Source organism: Portunus trituberculatus, chromosome 9 (genome assembly GCF_017591435.1).
Source record: "Portunus trituberculatus isolate SZX2019 chromosome 9, ASM1759143v1, whole genome shotgun sequence".
Classification (NCBI taxonomy): Eukaryota; Metazoa; Arthropoda; class Malacostraca; order Decapoda; family Portunidae; genus Portunus; species Portunus trituberculatus.
This window is the reverse complement of record NC_059263.1, coordinates 6,690,001-6,710,000: the sequence shown is the minus strand read 5'-3', so window position 1 is coordinate 6,710,000 and position 20,000 is coordinate 6,690,001. Positions and strand designations below refer to the sequence as shown.

The 20,000-nt window shown below is 40.2% G+C and overlaps 1 long non-coding RNA gene across 2 annotated transcripts in view; it reads right to left on the bottom strand.

Moving 5' to 3' along the window:
* Positions 1-20,000, bottom strand: part of LOC123501601 — a 37,264-nt gene that overhangs the window by 14,560 nt on the left and 2,704 nt on the right. The window contains exon 1 of one of the 2 annotated variants that reach the window (XR_006673677.1): positions 1,888-2,167. The exons of the other annotated variant lie outside the window; for it this stretch is intronic. This is a non-coding gene — a long non-coding RNA (uncharacterized LOC123501601). Of the gene's footprint in view, positions 1-1,887; positions 2,168-20,000 lie in introns of those variants that run through there. 2 annotated transcript variants of the gene reach the window in all.

The following is a 20,000-nucleotide window of genomic DNA, read 5'->3' as shown; positions in this document are numbered from 1 at the left end:
AGAAAAGAGCATATTTGGAAGCATATTTGAAAGGAGCATATCTCAATCATATCTGGGATCATATTTGAAAGGAGCATATCTGAAGCATATTTGGGAGCATATCTGAAGCATATTTGGGAGCATATTTGAAAGGAGCATATCTGAAGGGAGAGAAAGAAAAGGTGACTACTGAAACCTTTGTGTAGCAGAGGGTGGGCATTTTGAAAGTGGAGCATATGTAGAAGATACCTTTTTATAATGGAGAGAAGAGCGTGTGGGAGGAAATGAAGGGAGCGTGTCTGCAGGTGTGTGAGGAAGTTTGATAGTGAAGTGGAATGAAAAAAGAGAGAAATGCAAAACCAAAGGAGCGTTTTGAAAATAGGAGAGCATTTAGAGAAGGAAACCATTTATAGAGTTGTTTTTCTTCTTATCATGAGCAAGGGAACACATGAATCAGAAGAAAAGAAGAAGAAGAAGAAGAAGAAGAAGAAGAAGAAGAAGAAGAAGAAGAAGAAGAAGAAGAAGAAGAAGAAGAAGAAGAAGAAGAAGAAGAAGAAGAAGAAGAAGAAGAAGAAACAGAAGAAGAAGAAAAGGAGAAGAAGAAGAAGAAGAAGAAGAAGAAGAAGAAGAAGAAGAAGAAGAAGAAGAAGCATATGTGAAGATATAAGATGGGGAGCATTATTACTATTGGCCTTATTATTATTACCACAACATAACATATACTAAAAAAAAAAGGGAGATTTTTTAAGAAGAAGAAGAAGAAGAAGAAGAAGAAGAAGAAGAAAAAAAAGAAGCAAGAAGAAGAAGAAGATGATGAAGAAGAAGAAGAAGAAGAAGAAGAAGAAGAAGAAGAAGAAGAAGAAGATGATGAAGAAGAAGAAGAAGAAAAAAACAAGAAGAAGAAGAAGGAGCATATGTGAAGATATAAGATGGGGAGCATTATTACTATTGGCCTTATTATCATTACCACAACGTAAACAAATAATAAAAAAGAGAAGATTTCTAAGTGAACCCTCATGAATAATCAATAAAAAGGATGAATATTTTTAGTGAAGGGATAACATAGACTACCATTAGACTTTTTTTTTCATTTATTTATCTATTTATTTTTATTATTTTCTTCATAAGGTAACCACAATCAGTGGATGAAAAAAGGAAAGAGTTTTAGTTAACAGCGTGACCGATCAATAAAAGGGGAGAGAGAGAGAGAGAGAGAGAGAGAGAGAGAGAGAGAGAGAGAGAGAGAGAGAGAGAGAGAGAGAGTAGCATAAATCATCGATAAAGATAGGGAGTTGTTTTTTTCTTTTTTATATTGCCAGTCACTTTGTTGTTATTTCTTCGTATAAAGACAGAACAGTCAATGTAAAAAGGAGGATTAGAAGGGTGAGGATGTATATGGATGGCTGACTGATTGACTAGCTGACTGACTGACTGACAAACTGGCTGACTGACTGACTGACTGGCGATGGTCTATAAGAGATGGCTGACTGACTGAATAGCTGACTGACTGACTGACTAGCTGACTGACTGACTGAATAGCGATGGTCTATAAGAGATGGCTGACTGACTGACTGACAAACTGGCTGACTGAATGACTGGCGATGGTCCAAAGGCGCCTTGTCGTGAGCCACCACAAGATGGCTGACTGACTGACTGACTGACTACTGGCTGGCTGAGTATCTGGTAATAGTGCATATAGAAATTAGCTGATTAACTAACAAACTAACTAACTAACTGACTGACTGACTGACTGATTGACTACTGGCTGGCTGAGTGTATGGTAATAGTGCATATAGAAAATGACTCCTTAACTAACTGACTAACTGACTAACTGACTGACTGACTGACTGTTTGAGGAGGTGGGTGGAAGAATGGAAGAGTGGCAGAGTGGAAGATAATTACCTTTACCTGATAAGTCCACCCAATCCACCTGGTGTTGCTCTGTTGTTTGGGTGGTGGTGGTGAGGTGATGAGGTGTTGAGATGTTTGGTGGTTTTAGGACAACCCAGAACCTTAGGCCTATCATACTCTGGCCCTCCCTTACTGAGAATAGCTTTCATTAGTATTATTTTTAGGAGTAGTAGTGGTGGTAGTAGTGGTAGTAGTAATAGTAGTAGTGGTAGTAGGAGGAGGAGGAAGAGGTGGTGGTGGTGGTGGTGGTGGTGTACTTGACATCAGATAAGGAAAAGTTTTTAAATACGAGTGTTCAAAATGAGTGTGTGTGTGTGTGTGTGTGTGTGTGTGTGTGTGTGTGTGTGTGTGTGTGTGTGTGTGTGACGTATACATTACTTTTCACCACTGCCAATAATTACATAAATTGAAAAAGAAAAAAAAAAAGAAAAATCGAACAAAAGATCAAACAAAAAAGTAGAACACACGAATATACAAAAAAAAAAAAATCAAACAAACAAGAAAACAAACAAGAAAACAAAACAAAACAAAATAAATTCAAACATCACGGCGTGCATGCAAGTTGTCGTTATTTAACAGTCATGGCGGGGTGGTGGTGGTGGTGGAGGCAACACCACCACCACCACCACCACCACAGCAGCAGCACAGCATGGCAGCCTGAACCTCCCGTCATGCGCTGTGAACCTTGCTATCTCATGTCCCCGCCACCACCACCACCACCACCACCCTGAACACGCACCCCACCTTTCTGACTCACGCTGTTCTTAGTCATCGCTGTACCTGAAGGGGGGGTAGGGTGGTACCAGGTAGGGAGTGACTGGGAGAGACTGGGAGAGGCTGGGAGAGACTGGGAAAGACTGGGAGAGGAGAGAGAGGGTCGTGACCAGGGTAGGTTAGGGAGGTGAGGGTGTGTGATGAGCTTGTGTAGATAGGTAGATGAGGGAAAGAGGGGGGGGGGACGTGGTAATGGTAGTAGGTAATAGGTATTGCTTGTATATTTCTATTTATTTATCCAACAATGGGTTAAAGGAGGTATTTTTGGTCTAAAGGAGGTTTGTATAGAGAGAGAGAGAGAGAGAGAGAGAGAGAGATGATAGTACTGTAGGCAAGAAATGTGGTTGATTTGTAAAGATGAGAAGCTGACCTAGGCAACAAAAAATAAAGAAGAGGCCCACTTGATTGCCAGTTCCCTTAACCCCTTCAGTACTGGGACGCATTTTTACCGTGAGTTTTGGTTATCAATAAACAAATTTATTTACATTACGAAGGGTCTGTGAAGGTGAGAGTTTAATAGCCACAATCACCACTATTTATTTAATCCCCACGTAAGTTTCTGAGGCTGTATAAAATCACCAAATAGTTCAAATAGTAAGCAGAAGGAATATTAAATCGCGTCATGGTACAGAAGGGGTTAAAAATGACTAGAGTTACTCAAAAGTGTGGGACAAATGTCTTAAATGTAAATAGTAGTTGTACGATAGATAGTAAGTGATGGCTATGGTTTGTTTAGATAGTAGATAGTGATAGTGTGATAGATAGATAATGGGTTGGCTTGTGTATAAATAGTAGATAGTAGGCAGTGGTTTTTAGTTTGTGTAGATAGTAGTAGTGCAATAGATAGATAGGTAAGGATTATGGCTCATGTATAGATAGTAATAGATAGATAGATATGTGAGTTTGATAGTCGCAAAAAAAAAAAAAGAAAGAAGTTAAGTTTGGAAGTAAAGGAAGAATTAACAAATGGTCTGATACTTTATACATATTGGTAGGTTAGGTTAGGTTAGGTTAGGTTAGGTTAAGTTAGGTTAAGTTAGAGCTAGTTAGGGTAGGTGTCTCTGTATTCAACTTGTACGTGGCACCTTATTTATTTATTTTTTTCCTCTCTCTCTCTCTCTCTCTCTCTCTCTCTCTCTCTCTCTCTCTCTCTCTCTCTCTCTCTCTCTCTCTCTCTCTCTCTCTCTCTCCTTCCTTCCTTCCTTCCTTCCTTCCTTCCTTCTTCTTCTTCTTCTTCTTCTTCTTCTTCTTCTTCTTCTTCTTCTTCTATCTCTTCTTCTTAATCCTTTTCTCTCCCTTTTATTTGGAGTGGCTATTACTGCTATTATATTCAACGTACCTGATTTGCGTTATAACATACAGCAAAACATCAAGGAAAAGAAGAAAAAAGCTTCTTAATTGTTTCCTCTCATTAGGAAAAAAAAAGAGATGGAAAAGGGAAGTTGTAGTATATAGTTTATTTGTGTTATGTATTCATTTATTTATTTATTTATTTATTTATTTATTGGGGGGGTGCTATTTGTGTTCTTATAGCTCAATGTCCTGTGAAAATATGGCTGACACGAGGTAGGGAGTGTGGCTGTTTTCTTTGGCATCTATTTAGGATAATTTCTTGACCCTCCCTCCTTCTTTTTTTTTTTTTCATCCTTTTTCCTGGCACCATTTTGAGTTCATTGCCCCGTGTGCTGTGTTTGCTGTGTTGGCGCTTTATCTTTTCTCTCCGCTGTTCATTTCTGGTTCATTCAGCACTTCCCGGTCTCTGTCACTGTCCCTGGGTATCTTCCTTCGGTTTCTATTTGTGGCGGTGTTGTGAGGCGGTGGTGGTGGTGGATGTGGGTTCAGGGAATAGAGTTGGTGGCTTAATCCTTCAGTACCACGCTTTCATATTCATTTTGGTTAGTATTTGGTGATTTTATACAGTCTCAGAAACTTATGTGGGGATTGAAATAGTGAAGACTCCGGCCATTAATCTTCTGAACTCCATAAAACTCTCTTAATGTAAATAAAATGCTCTAACACCCAAAACTCAAGGTAGAAATGCGTCCCAGTACTGAAGGGGTTAATTCTTGGGAGGGATGCAAATTAAACACGTTCTGACTGCCCATTGCTGCGTCTTTCCTTTATTGGTCATCACTCTGAGACACCTTTACTTGTTCTTCAGCCACCTCCTATTTCTGAACTGGGAATATCTTTGTTTTTTTTACATTATGGCAGATGTCGAGAAATATTGTGCGGTTCTGTTGGTGGTGTTACATGTTTCGTGTCTGAGTTACAGGATTAGTGGATGTGTAAATGTAATGGGTTAAAAAATCATACTTACCGTTTTTCTCCCTTCACCTGTACTTCATAAGGCATGCAAAAGAAGTCAAAACAATCTGTGGAGTTTTATGTGAACGATTTAGATTTTTTTTTTTTTTTTTTCACATTTATATAAGTAATCTGTACACTTGTATGTTTGTATACCACGATTTTTTTGTTGTTTTTTTTCATCTTTTTCTTCTTTGTGATATGTAAAAGTAAACTCCATGCACATGTCACGATTTTTCACGTTTATGTCACGCCTTATCACTCCTTCCACCTTTGCAAATATTAGAACGATCTGTACACATGTATGCCACGATTTTTCCACCTTTTTTTCTTCTCTATTATATATGAAAACAACCCTATGCACATTTGTCACCATTTTCTCACATTTACTCCACGTCCGATTGCTCCTTCCATCATTGCAAACATCAGCACTAAAACACCTAAACACTAACACTCAAGACATTTACCCCCTTAACCCTTTTTTTGGGGGTGGGGGCTAACTCGAAACTACATGGGGCTGGCAACTAAATGAGCTTTTTATTTATTTATTTTATTTATTTTTTGTTTCATGTTGCCCTTTGTCAGCTTTCCCCTCCCACGAAAAAAAAAAAACTATTCTCTGTGATAGTAAATTTCTCTACGATCCAATTTTGAAGGTAATGTAGTGATAGATATTTTTAACTCTTTCACCTCAACATACACCAATCCACAGCAATTCTGATTTTTCTTATGGAGTCTTCTTGAGGCCTTACATGAAAGAAAAATAAAAAAGAATAGATTTTACGATTTCTAGCTTGCGTATCGTTTAGAAATGGGTGTAGAGCAGGAGAGGATGTCTGAAATGAGCTAGTAATTGAAGACGTGAAATACATTACATGAGAGGGTTAACGAAGGAATAAATGAAAAGAAAACTGGTGATGAGTTAGTAATTGCAGACAGGTGTGCTTATAAGTGAAAGGGTTAAGGAGAGGATAGGTGTATTGAGTTAGTAATTGCAGACAGGTGTGCTAATAAGTGAAAGGGTTAAGAAGAGGATAGGTGTATTGAGTTAGTAATTGAAGACAGGTGTGCTTATAAGTGAAAGGGTTAAGAAGAGGATAGGTGTATTGAGTTAGTAATTGCAGACAGGTGTGCTTATAAGTGAAAGGGTTAAGGAGAGGATAGGTGAGAAGAAGACGGTTTTGTATGAAGGTAAAGAGTTAAAGGAGGTTGATAATGTGAGTGTAATTACAAGACATTTATTCTCCCTTTTTCTTTTATCCCAGTCTTTTTCTTTTTGTCTTTCTCGTTACGGTCTGGCACCTCATTCACCTTTTTCTTTCCTTCCTTCCTTCCTTCCTTCTTCCTTCTTTCGTTCTTTCTTTCTATCTGGCACCTCATTCACCTTTTTTCTTTCCTTCCTTCCTTCCTTCCTTCTTTCGTTCTTTCTTTCTATCTGGCACCTCATTCACCTTTTTCTTTCCTTCCTTCCTTCCTTCTTTCCTTCCTTCTTTCGTTCTTTCTTTCTTTCTATCTGGTACCTCATTCACCTTTTTCTTTCCTTCCTTCCTTCCTTCTTTCCTTCCTTCTTTCGTTCTTTCCTTCTATCTGGTACCTCATTCACCTTTTTCTTTCTTTCTTCCCTTCTTTTCTTCTTCTTTTCTTTCGTTCAACACTGCCTAAACCAAACGAACACTGAGACAACCCTGAACCACAACCCTGAAAAAAGAAAAGAAAAAAAAAAAAAAACAAAATCAAACAAAATCAAAACAGAAAGAAAATTAAAAACAACACTAACCAACTCAACTTTCAACACTGCAAACCTAAACACACAAAATAAACACGGCAAACACACAGGCACTGATCCAAGGCACTCCAGACAAACACCCAACACACACACACACACTCAGACACACAGACAAGCACAGCGGCACCTTCAGTAGACCATGGCAGGTACAAGCAAGCGAAGGATGGTGGAAAAGAGGGGAGCATAAAGGACTAACTAGCAGAGGGGATCATGTATATGTCATAAGGGGGGTTGGGATGGGAAATGGGGAAGTGAGGGAAGGGGATGTCAGGGATGTTCAAAAGGAAAATGAGGGGATGAAATAGAAGGGGAAAAGGGAAAAGGAGAGGGAAAGGGGAGGGTTTGTGTGTGAGAGAGGGATGTGTCAGAGAGTATCATGAGAAAGAGAGAGAGAGAGAGAGAGAGAGAGATACACTCATACGAAAGAAAAAAAAAGATGAAGATGGGAAGAGGAAGAAATAGACGAAGAAGGGAGACAAGAGGAGGAAGAAAAAAGAGAGAGAGGAAGGAGTATGAGGGGTGTGAGTGTGAGGGGAAGGGGTGAGGGTGAGGGAGGGGTGAGAGTTGGGGTGAGGGTTGGGGTGTTGGGGGAGAAGATAACGGGCTGGCTGGATGCTTGTCTGCCATTTTGAGTGTTCGGTCACGTAGTATGTGTGTGTGTGTGTGTGTGTGTGTGTGTGTGTGTGTGTGTGTGTGTGTGTGTGTGTGTGTGACTCGTCTTGGTGACCTTTTCGTTGCCATGGAGGAGAGAGAGAGAGAGAGAGAGAGAGAGAGAGAGAGAGAGAGAGAGAGAGAGAGGTCAGTATCATGATGCCTTCCTCTCCCCCTTCATTCTTTTCCCATTTCCTTATTTAACCTTCTTTTCCTCCTATCCCTTCATCCTGCCTACTTTTCCTCCTCCTCCTCCTCCTCCTCCTCCTCCTCCTCCTCCTCCTCCTCCTCCTCCTCCTCCTTTCCACAATTTTCCTCCTTTCTTAGTCTTACCCTCAACATTTTACCTTCCTTATCTAACCTTCCCTCAGCATCCTCCTCTTTTCCCTCCTCCTTCCCTCCCCCCCCTCCCTTCCCCCCTCCCTTCCCTCCTCCTTCCCTCCCCTTCCCCTCAACATTACGTTTCGCTAAAATGTTTCGTATTTGTTCAGTAACCGATCTCTTTATTTCCGAAAAACGAGTCACCTTTCTGAACGGATATCTCGGAGGAGGGGGGGCAGGGTGGGGGGGAGGTGGGGGAGGAGGGAGGGTAGGGGAGTTCATTCGAAATTTAAACGGGGTAAATCGTTTTAGGCGTTGGAGGTGGTGGTGGTGGTGGTGGTGGTGGAGATGGTGGTGGTGGTGGTGGTGATGGTGGTGGTGGTGGTGATAGTGGTGGAGGAGGAGGAGGAGGAGGAGGAGGAGGAGGAGAAGTAGGAGTAACCGTTGCTGGATAGTGGCTCCCTCCGTCAGCCGTCTTCTCTTCCCCTCCTTCTCCATCTCCTTCTCTTCCTCTTCTTCATTTCCTCCTCCTCCTCCTCCTCCTCCTCTTCCTCCTTCTCCTCCTCTTCCTCCTCTTCTTCTTCCTCCATATTCTCCTCTCCTGTATTCTTTGTCTTCTCTTCTCTTATTTCTATCTCATTTACTTCTCTCAAGGTGTGTGTGTGTGTGTGTGTGTGTGTGTGTGTGTGTGTGTGTGTGTGTGTGTGTGTGTGTGTGTGTGTATCTGTGTGTGTGTGTGTTATTTTCACTGATGCTGACTCTTGTGCCCAGTTTCTTGATAGCTATGATGATAACGATAACACTATTTACTGCTGTTATAATAATGATAGCCAAACACTGAATAGCAATCTTTACACGTCGTTAAGAAAACACTAAATTGTCCTCCTTATCTTGGAATATTTGGCTTAGGAAGAAAACGAGAAAGGGAAAGAAAGAGTGATAGTAAATGAAGGGAGGGAAAAAAAAGATGATGGAGGAAGGACACTTAGTAACTAGAGTATTTATTATTGTTTAGGTTTAGAGGAAGAAGGAATGAAGAAATGAAGTCAGTTTAGAAAGATATACACCGGAAAAGAAAGAAAAGGGAAGGGAAATTTTTTTTTTTTGCAACATTATTTTTTTCTATCTCACGAGGGAAAGAAGGAGGAAACTATAGTTGTGAGTTTTTCCCCACGTGTTTTCCTTCACAAGAATGTAATTACTAGGGAAGAGGAAAAAAGGAAGCTTGGGGGAAAAAAAAAGGAAGGAGGAAATTTGAAGGAAAAAGAGAGAAGAAAGTTTTAAGAAAGAAGAAAGAAGGAAGGAAGAGAACAAAGAAAGAAGGAAGAAAGTTTGAAGGGAAAGGAAAGATGGAATGAGGAGAAAAGAAAGAAAGAAGGAAGGAAAAGCAAAGAAGAAAGAGGGAGGTTTGAAGGAAGAGGAAAGAAAGAAGAAAGCGCAAAGAAGAAAGAAGGAGATTTGAAAGAAGAAAAAAAGAAGGAAGGAAGAGCAAAGAAGAAAGAAGAAAGTTTGAAGAAAGATGAGAGAATGAATAAAGAGAAAAGAAGATAGTTTGAAGGAAGAAGAAAGAAAGAAAAGTTTGCAGGAAGAGAAAAAGAAGAAAGAAAGGAGATTTGAAAGAAGAAATATAAGAAAACATTGAAAACAAACTTAAAATCTACTCCAAACAATCATTTTTACCACAAATCTTGAAAGTAGAAAATAGCAGAACCATTTTCAGAGGCAACAAACAAACGAAAGCTAGGAAAAAAAGGGAGATAGAAAGAGAAATAAAAAGAAAAAAGAAAAAAGAAAACCAATTAATTACCCACAAATAACAAAATAAAGAAAAAAAAAACAAGGTAGGAAGGAGAAAAAGATGATAAAGCACCAGGAAAAGAGAAAACAGCAATAATAATTTGTTACTTGCTTCCATAATATTTTTTTTTGGAAAAGGATAGAAAGAACGAATAAGAGAAACAGAAGAAAACAATAATAATAATCCGTCAGAAGAGTAACTAAGGAGAAAATATGGAAGAAAGGTAGAGAATGATAAACGAGGTAGAGAGAAGGAGGAAACAACAATAATAGGGTGTGATAGACGAAGAGGAGACACGGAAACGACGAATAAACGAGGGAATAAGGAGAAAACGACAATTATAATTTTCCTCCCACTTGACTACACTGCAAAGACGAGGGAAAAATGGAAGAGAAGACACAGAGACACGAAGGAAGGAAGGAAGGAAGAAAGGAAGGAAGGAATAACGGAGGGAGGAGGAAAAATGGAGAGAAAAATCTGACAGGCTTCCAGGAAATATGTAATAACAACTGTCGCGTAAAAAAAAAAGAAAGAAGGAAGAAGGAAGGAAGGAAGGAAGGAAGGAAGGAAGGAAGGAAGTGCACCAGACTGTATATATTTGAAGGTTAAATTCTTAAGACAAATATTTTTTTTTTCACGGATGATAAAGAAAAAAAAACGTCTTTGTTCAAGGAGGAGGAGGAGGAGGAGGAGGAGGAGGAGGAGGAGGAGGAAGATGTATAAAAAGAAGAGGAGGAGGAGGAGGAGGAATGTGAGTTGAAGATGGTGATGATGTGGTGAAGATGATGATGATGATAAGAGGAAGAAGGAGGAGGAGGAGGAGGAAGAGGAAAAGGAAAAGGATAAGGAAGAAGAGGAAGAAGAAAAATAAGCTGAAGATGGTGATGATGTGAAGATAAAATAGACAAAAAAAAAAAAAAGAGGAGGAGGAGGAGGAGGAGAAGGAAGATGAAGAGGAGGAAAAGGACAGAGAATAAGCAAAATACAGGAAACGAAAAAAAAAAACAAGAAAAAGCGGACAGGAAACGAGAAAAAGAAAAGAAAAAAAAAAAAAAAGGAGAAAATAGAAAATGCAGCTGAACACTTCTGTAAACAATTGAAGGAAATAAAACATTCTTGTATGGGTAATAATTTTTGAAGCCTCTATAACGAAATGGTTCCCTAGATAAGATATAATGAATAGTTAGAAGCGTGTGGATGTGTGGAGGTGACTAGCCAGAGTGTGGAGGTAACTAGCCAGGGTGTGGAGGTAACTAGCCATGAGTGTGGAGGTAACTAGCCATGAGTGTGGAGGTAACTAGCCAGGGTGTGGAGGTAACTAGCCATGAGTGTGGAGGCCAGGGTGTGGAGGTAACTAGCCAGGGTGTGGAGGTAACTAGCCAGGGTGTGGAGGTAACTAGCCAGGGTGTGGAGGTAACTAGCCAGGGTGTGGAGGTAACTAGCCAGGGTGTGGAGGTAACTAGCCAGGGTGTGGAGGTAACTAGCCAGGGTGTGGAGGTAACTAGCCAGGGTGTGGAGGTAACTAGCCAGGGTGTGGAGGTAACTAGCCAGGTGTGTGGAGGTAACTAGCCAGGGTGTGGAGGTAACTAGCCAGGGTGTGGAGGTAACTAGCCAGGGTGTGGAGGTAACTAGCCAGGGTGTGGAGGTAACTAGCCAGGGTGTGGAGGTAACTAGCCAGGGTGTGGAGGTAACTAGCCAGGGTGTGGAGGTAACTAGCCAGGGTGTGGAGGTAACTAGCCAGGGTGTGGAGGTAACTAGCCAGGGTGTGGAGGTAACTAGCCAGGGTGTGGAGGTAACTAGCCAGGGTGTGGAGGTAACTAGCCAGGGTGTGGAGGTAACTAGCCAGGGTGTGGAGGTAACTAGCCAGGGTGTGGAGGTAACTAGCCAGGGTGTGGAGGTAACTAGCCAGGGTGTGGAGGTAACTAGCCAGGGTGTGGAGGTAACTAGCCAGGGTGTGGAGGTAACTAGCCAGGGTGTGGAGGTAACTAGCCAGGGTGTGGAGGTAACTAGCCAGGGTGTGGAGGTAACTAGCCAGGGTGTGGAGGTAACTAGCCAGGGTGTGGAGGTAACTAGCCAGGGTGTGGAGGTAACTAGCCAGGGTGTGGAGGTAACTAGCCAGGGTGTGGAGGTAACTAGCCAGGGTGTGGAGGTAACTAGCCAGGAGGTAACTAGTGTGGAGGTAACTAGCCAGGGTGTGGAGGTAACTAGCCAGGGTGTGGAGGTAACTAGCCAGGGTGTGGAGGTAACTAGCCAGGGTGTGGAGGTAACTAGCCAGGGTGTGGAGGTAACTAGCCAGGGTGTGGAGGTAACTAGCCAGGGTGTGGAGGTAACTAGCCAGGGTGTGGAGGTAACTAGCCAGGGTGTGGAGGTAACTAGCCAGGGTGTGGAGGTAACTAGCCATGAGTGTGGAGGTAACTAGCCAGGGTGTGGAGGTAACTAGCCAGGGTGTGGAGGTAACTAGCCAGGGTGTGGAGGTAACTAGCCAGGGTGTGGAGGTAACTAGCCAGGGTGTGGAGGTAACTAGCCATGAGTGTGGAGGTAACTAGCCAGGGTGTGGAGGTAACTAGCCAGGGTGTGGAGGTAACTAGCCAGGGTGTGGAGGTAACTAGCCATGAGTGTGGAGGTAACTAGCCAGGGTGTGGAGGTAACTAGCCAGGGTGTGGAGGTAACTAGCCAGGGTGTGGAGGTAACTAGCCATGAGTGTGGAGGTAACTAGCCAGGGTGTGGAGGTAACTAGCCAGGGTGTGGAGGTAACTAGCCATGAGTGTGGAGGTAACTAGCCATGAGTGTGGAGGTAACTAGCCATGAGTGTGGAGGTAACTAGCCAGGGTGTGGAGGTAACTAGCCAGGGTGTGGAGGTAACTAGCCAGGGTGTGGAGGTAACTAGCCAGGGTGTGGAGGTAACTAGCCAGGGTGTGGAGGTAACTAGCCAGGGTGTGGAGGTAACTAGCCAGGGTGTGGAGGTAACTAGCCAGGGTGTGGAGGTAACTAGCCATGAGTGTGGAGGTAACTAGCCAGGGTGTGGAGGTGTGGAGGTAACTAGCCAGGGTGTGGAGGTAACTAGCCAGGGTGTGGAGGTAACTAGCCAGGGTGTGGAGGTAACTAGCCAGGGTGTGGAGGTAACTAGCCATGAGTGTGGAGGTAACTAGCCAGGGTGTGGAGGTAACTAGCCATGAGTGTGGAGGTAACTAGCCAGGGTGTGGAGGTAACTAGCCAGGGTGTGGAGGTAACTAGCCAGGGTGTGGAGGTAACTAGCCATGAGTGTGGAGGTAACTAGCCAGGGTGTGGAGGTAACTAGCCAGAGTGTGGAGGTAACTAGCCAGGGTGTGGAGGTAACTAGCCAGGGTGTGGAGGTAACTAGCCATGTGGAGGTAACTAGCCAGGGTGTGGAGGTAACTAGCCATGAGTGTGGAGGTAACTAGCCAGGGTGTGGAGGTAACTAGCCAGGGTGTGGAAGGGGTGTGGAGGGTAGAATAGCTGAGGTGATGGTGTTTTGATGCTGGTGTTGACTGGTATACACGACGCCACACGGTTTCCAAATAATCACTGGTTCTCCACCACCACCACCACCACCACCACCACCACCACCACCACCGTTAGTTTCCCAGAATTCCCTCATTTAATATCGTTTGGTTGATTGTTGCAGAAACTTATTTCATTTATTTATTTATTTGTTTATTTATTTGTTTATTTATTTTTAGTGTGTCTCCTCTCACAAGAATTATTAATGGACTAAATGCCTCTCTCTCTCTCTCTCTCTCTCTCTCTGAAGAATCACCATTTTAACTGAACAAAACCACATTATTTCCTCTAGAAGTGCATTCTTTCCCTTTATATTTCCCTGTCCATGGAAATTAATAATGAAATATGTGTACCGTATTCACCATTCATATTTCCACGTCCACACCCACAACAATCATTGACGTGGTGACAGTGGTAGTGATGGTAGTGGTGGTGGTGGTGGTGGCTAGCTGACCCTGGGCGTATGAACTGTGACCCATCCCTTCCTTCCCCACCCACTCACTCAACAACACTGTGTCACGGCAAGGTAGTGTGCTGGGACCCTCTGTCATTGCAGCTTTGGTAAATTGAACCCAAATTGAACCATGAACACCAAGGAATGCTAAGGTGAAAATAAATGGTGAAGAAAATGAATGAAAATGGTAGGAGAATTCAAAATGGGATGATGAATAAGAGGAAGAGGAGGAGGAAAAGGAGGAAGAGGAGGAGTAAAGGAGTAAAAGGAGATGGAAACTGATATAATACTCGTGTAAAAACAAAAGAGAAGTAGCACGAGGATAATAATGAGGTGGTGTTGGAGGAGAGGGATAAGGAGGAGGAGGAGGAGGAGGAGGAGAAGGAAGAGGAGGAGGAGAACATGATGGGGGTAGTGGTTTCCTGGAAGAGACTCGAGGTGAGGTAAACCTTCTGCGAATGACATATAACAGCACCACCACCACCACCTCCTCCTCCTCCTCCTCCTCCTCCTCCTCCTCCTCCTCCTCCTCCTCCTCCTCCTCCTCCTCCTCCTCCTCCTCCTCCACCTCCTCCTTTAACTGCTGTGATTAGGTGATAAATTTTCAAGATGAGGAACGTGAGACTCATCCCGTCAACACAAAACAGGAAGAAGAGGAAGAAGAAGAAGAAGAAGAAGAAGAAGAAGAAGAAGAAGAAGAAGAAGACCCCCTACACGTCCGTCTCAATATCCTCATGCCCCAAAACGACCCTTACACCACCATCACTACCCCACCTGTGTCTCCATGTCCTTGTGTCCCTTCCCCCCTTGTGTGTCCCTCCCCCTGTGTCCCTTCCCTTGTCTCCCTCCCTCCGTGTTCCTTTCCACTGCCTCTCTTCCCTCTGTGTCAGTCCCCTTGTGTTCCTTCCCCCCTGTGTCCCGCCCTCCATTATGTTCACAGCCTGCCTGCGACTTAGGGACTGTAAGTAAGAGGGTCACAGGCCAAAGGCAACAAAAGGCTAAGGAAAAGGCCTGTTCAGAGTTACCATCTTAAGAAATAGGCCAAAAATAGGAGTGTCTTGAAATCTCCCTTCCTGATGAAATTTTAGCTAAAGGAAGACGGAAATACGGAAGCAAGTAGGGAGTTCCAAAGCTTACCTGAACAAATTTGAAACTACTTCTCTACATCTTCCAAAGCTTACCTGAACCAATTTGAAACTACTTCTCTACATCAGCCAAAAATAAGTGTCTTGAAATCTCTCTCTTCCTAATTCAATTTTAAGCAAAGGAGGGAGGAAATACAGAAGCAAGTAGGGAGTTCCAGAGCTTACATGAACAAATTTGAAACTACTCCTCTACATCTTCCAGAAAAACATGAACAAATTTTAAACTATTCCTGTACATCAGCCAAAAATAAGAGTGTCTTGAAATTGAAATCTCTCTTCCTAATTCAATTTTAAGCAGAGGGAGAAATACAGAATTGAGTAGGGAGTTCCAGAGCTTGCCAGAATAGAATTGAAACTACTCCTTTACATCAGAAAAAAAAAATGAAGAATAAGTGTGAAATCTTCCTCCTGAAATAATTTTAAGCAAAGGAAGGAGAAATACAGAAGCAAGCAGGGAATTGTAGAGTTCACCAGAACCAAATTGAAACTATACTCTTTCTCTACACCAACCAAACATGGGAGTGAGTGTCTTGAAATATCCCACCTGAAAAAATAATTCTAACCAAGGGAGGGATGAAATACAGAAGCAAGCAGGGAGTTCCAAAGCTTACCAGGAAAACAAAATTGAAACTACTCCTGTAAATCAGCCAGAAAAAGAGAATACGTGTCTTGAAACCTCCCTCCTGAAATAATTCTAAGCAATGGAAGGAGGAAATACAGAAGGAAACAGGGAATTCTAGAGCTCACCAGAACAAAATTTAAACTACTCTTTCTCTACATCAGCCAAAAATGAGAGTGTCGTGAAATATCCCTCCTGATAGAATTGTAAGCACAGGAAGGAAGAAATACAGAAGCAAGCAGGGAATTCCAGAGCTTACCAAGGGGAACAAAATTGAAACTTCTTATATACTCCATCTGTACATCCTTCAGTATAAGATTTTACAAGCTCTCTACCGTCTTACAAATGTTCATCAGTTTCTCTATACGTCATACGAAAATCTATGCATTTATCATTCTTTTTATCCTATGTTATAAGATCAGATAATTTTCCATGATAGTTTACTTAATTTGACGCATCCTATAATCTATGTCTTTCTTTTCTTTCTATTTGTTTTTATTTTGCTTTGTTCATAAGGATTTCAAAATTTTGCTACGTGATAATCTTAACCTATTCATTCTGCTTACTATTTGTTGATTTTATACAGCTTCAGAAACTTATGTGGGGATTAAAAATAGTGAAGGTTGTGGCTATCAATCTTCTGACCTCCATAGACCGTTCCCCATGTCAATAAAATGGTCTAATCGTACACAGATCTCAAGGTATAAATGTGTCTCAGTACTAAAGGGGTTGATGTGTATTTTTTTTGTACATTCCATAACTCTATACTTTTTTTTTATTTTCATCCTATACAAAAATTTATCTTTAATTTATCCTTCGTACATTATATAGCCATTATTTCACCTACACTTTCAGGATTTTCCACGTTATAAGACTTGTTCCTTAATATATCCTTTGTGCATCCTACAATCTAAGAATCTCATGCTTTCCTATATTAAAAAAGAATGTTGGATTATGATATATCCTTTCCACGTCCTATTACAAAAAAAATTGTCCTATTACTAAAAAATGTCCTATTACTGTAAAATGTCCTATTACTAAAAAAATGTCCTATTAAAAAATATGATTATGATATATCCTTTCCACGTCCTATTACTACAAACTCGCCACGGTTATCTTCATCCTAAAAGTAAGATCTACATCGTATCCTTTCTCTATCCTACAACTTGAGGATTTTGTGGATTTTCAGGACTCTATAATGCAAAAGTCTTCGTCTAATTTCTACATCCTTCACTCTGCATTTTAATCCTACATCTTTTCATCTTATTTCTAGTACATCCTTTTCATTATTTTCTACATCCTTCACTTTGGTTTTCATTCCTACATCCTTTCCATTTAATTCCTATATTCTTCGCATTTAATTTCTAGATCCTTTGCATTTCATTTTTACATCCTTTACACTTAATTCCTAGATCCTGTACACTTAATTCCTACATCCTTTACATTGAATCATTTTTCCTACATCCTTAGCATTTAATTTTTACTTCCTTCCCTTTCCATTATCGGTATTGTTAGTCTGACTCTCCAGAACATTGTATAGTGTCTTTCTCTTGCCTTCTTTATCTTTCTTGTACATTTCATAAGTTTTTTTTTCTAATACAATATATGGAGTTTTTTTGATTTATTTATTTATATATATTTTTTTATTGTATTCTATAGTGCACCTTTTTATGATGATTTCAGGTTGTTTTTTCCTAATACAATATATAGAGTTTTTTTATTTATTTATTTATTTATTTATTTTTTTTTGTATTGTATTCTATAGTGTACCTTTTTATGATGATTTCAGGGTTTTTTTTCTAGTAAATATGTCATACAGAATATTCTTTTATACTATATGCTAATTTTTTTTTTTTCTCTCTCTTCTCAGTATATACTACGATTAATTAGTTTGCTACTGTATCCTGTAAAGTGTTTCTTGTAGTAAAATTCTATAGTCATTTTTCCTCGTAAATCTTACCTTAGTTTATTCTGATGAATCTTGTAGCAAATTTTTTTTCTCTTGTAAATCTTAACGAAACTAAAAGAAAAAAGTAATCTTGGGTCTGTACAGAAATTATTAACCAGGTTTGTACTATTTGTCTTTTCTCTCAACTATTTCCATGTATCCTATGACAGAGCGGTTATTTTCCTTATTTCCTCATTTATTCGTTATATATAAAAAAAAACATATTCTTCATAAAACAAAGGGAAGAAAATAATATATGAATAAGAAGCGATAAGGAGATTCAGAGACAAAGAATGAGAGAGAGAGAGAGAGAGAGAGAGAGAGAGAGAGAGAGAGAGAGAGGGAGGTGGGAAGGGAGAGAGGGAGGGAGAGAATTAAGACAGGAGACAACCACCTGCCTAGTTGTCTACCTGTTAATTATCACCATCACTTCTCACACCCTCACCTGTCCTGCCTCTGTGGGTTAGCGTTGTCTTGCTCCCTGAACCCCGCCATACCCACAAAAAAAAAAAAAAAATAGAGAAACCATATAATCTCTCTCTCTCTCTCTCTCTCTCTCTCTCTCTCTCTCTCTCTCTCTCTCTCTCTCTCTCTAAGATAAAGAGAAAAAAGAAGGAAAGAAAGATAAAAAAGATAGAGAAACACTGAGATAAATGAGTGAGATAGAGAGAATAAAAAATAGGAAAGAATTATTTGAAAGAGACAAAACTATAGACATGTAGTAATAGTAACATTCTCTCTCTCTCTCTCTCTCTCTCTCTCTCTCTCTCTCTCTCTCTCTCTCTCTCTCTCTCTCTCTCTCTCTCTCTACATAACTGAAGCCTCAAACTTTAACAAAATGGCCGCCTCGCTTTCATTTTTTTTTTCTCTCTCTCTCTCTCCCCCGCACAGCCACCACTGCCTATCTACACAGGGCTGCCTCGCGCGCCCCTCGCCTGCAGGCCCTCCTCTCTCCAGGGCGGCGCCAAGGCCACTGTATAGGCGGGAAACTTGGGGAAAGGCGTCGGTGAGTTGGTGGTCCTTTTGTTTGGAAGTGGTGAAAGATTGGCTTGTGTGTGTGGTAGGGGGAGGAGGGGGAAAGGGGGGAGGGGTGGAGGTTGTGTGTGTTGGAGGGTGGAGGGTTAGTGTGTGTGTGTGTGTGTGTGTGTGTGTGTGTGTGTGTGTGTGTGTGTGTGTGTGTGTGTTTTTTTATTTGTATGGTGTTTTTCTGTTTCGTTTTAATTATTTTTTTCATTGTTTATTATCTCCCTTTCGTGTATACTTGTTTACAAAATACATTGATAACTTTATATATATATTTTTCCATCTAATTCTTTCTCATTATATTTGTTAATCTGGATGAACTGAACGGAAGAAATTCGTTATATCTCTCTCTCTCTCTACATTTTTCCAGTTGTAATATTTCTGCTTATTTTATTATGTGACTCTAAAGATTACTGTTTGAATTACTTGTTTGCAAAAAATAATATTCATAATTTTTCTTCTGTGTAGCTTTCCTGTACTGTATTTCTATTCTTTTATTCTATTTATCAATTTCCAGCTAACTCTCTCAGGTCAATTATTAAGCCCTTCAGTACTATGACGCGTTTCATATTTATTCTGCTTACTATTTGGTAATTTTATATAGTTTTAGAAAGTCATGTGGAGGATTAAAATAGTGAAGACTGTGGCCATTAATCTTCTGACCTCCATAGACCCTTCCTGAAGTCAATAAAATGGTCTAACCGTAAACAAATCTCAAGGTGGAAATGTGTCCCAGTATTGAAAGGGTTAAACTGGATAAGGTTATGAATAAAAAGACAATGAACTTTTCCCCATTAGCTTTCCTTAATATGTAATTCCACTCATTGATTCCCAGCTAACTCTCTCATCACCTGGAAAGATAATTCATAATCATATTTTTTTTTCTTTCTTTTATTCGCGTTTATTTATTTGTTTATTTAACTTCCTAGCTAACACTCAAATTATGCGCTGAATTTTATGACGTAAAAAGAGCAATAACAATAATAAACCACATTTTTGTACGTATTTATTTCCAGCTAACAAATAACAGCTTGAATACCATGAAAATACTTAAATAAAATAAGAAATAATAATAATAACAAAAATAACAATAATGATAGTAATAATGATAATAGTAATAATAACAATAATAATAGTAATAGTAATAATAACAATAATAGTAATAATAATAATAAATAATAATAATGATGATAATAATGATAATGATAACAATAATAATAACAATAATAATAATCAACATTCATGCATTTACTTCCAGCTACCTAATAATAATAATAATAATAATAATAATAATAATAATAATAATAATAATAACAACAACAACAACAGCAATAATAATAATAATCCACATTCATTCTCTTACTTCCAGCTAACACTTTCAGATTATGCATTAAATTCGATACAAAACTAATGATAGAAGAATAGATAATGGTAACAAGAAGCAATAATTATCCACATCTGTATTTCATCTCACAACCTTCTTGCCCAGTCATACTAAATCAGCATCGAAGACAAGAAAACCAAAGCACAACACACACACTCTTTTCCTCTGCCATTGTTGCGTCATTATCTAGGTGTCTTTAACCCCTTCAGTACTGGCACGCATTTTTACCTTAAGTTTTGGATGTGATTAGACGAATTTATTGACATTAGGAAGTGTCTATGGAAGCCAGAAGATTAATGGCCAGAGTTTTCACTATTTTAATCCCCCACATAAATTTCTGAAGGTGTATAAAATCACCAAATAGTAACCAAAGTAGAT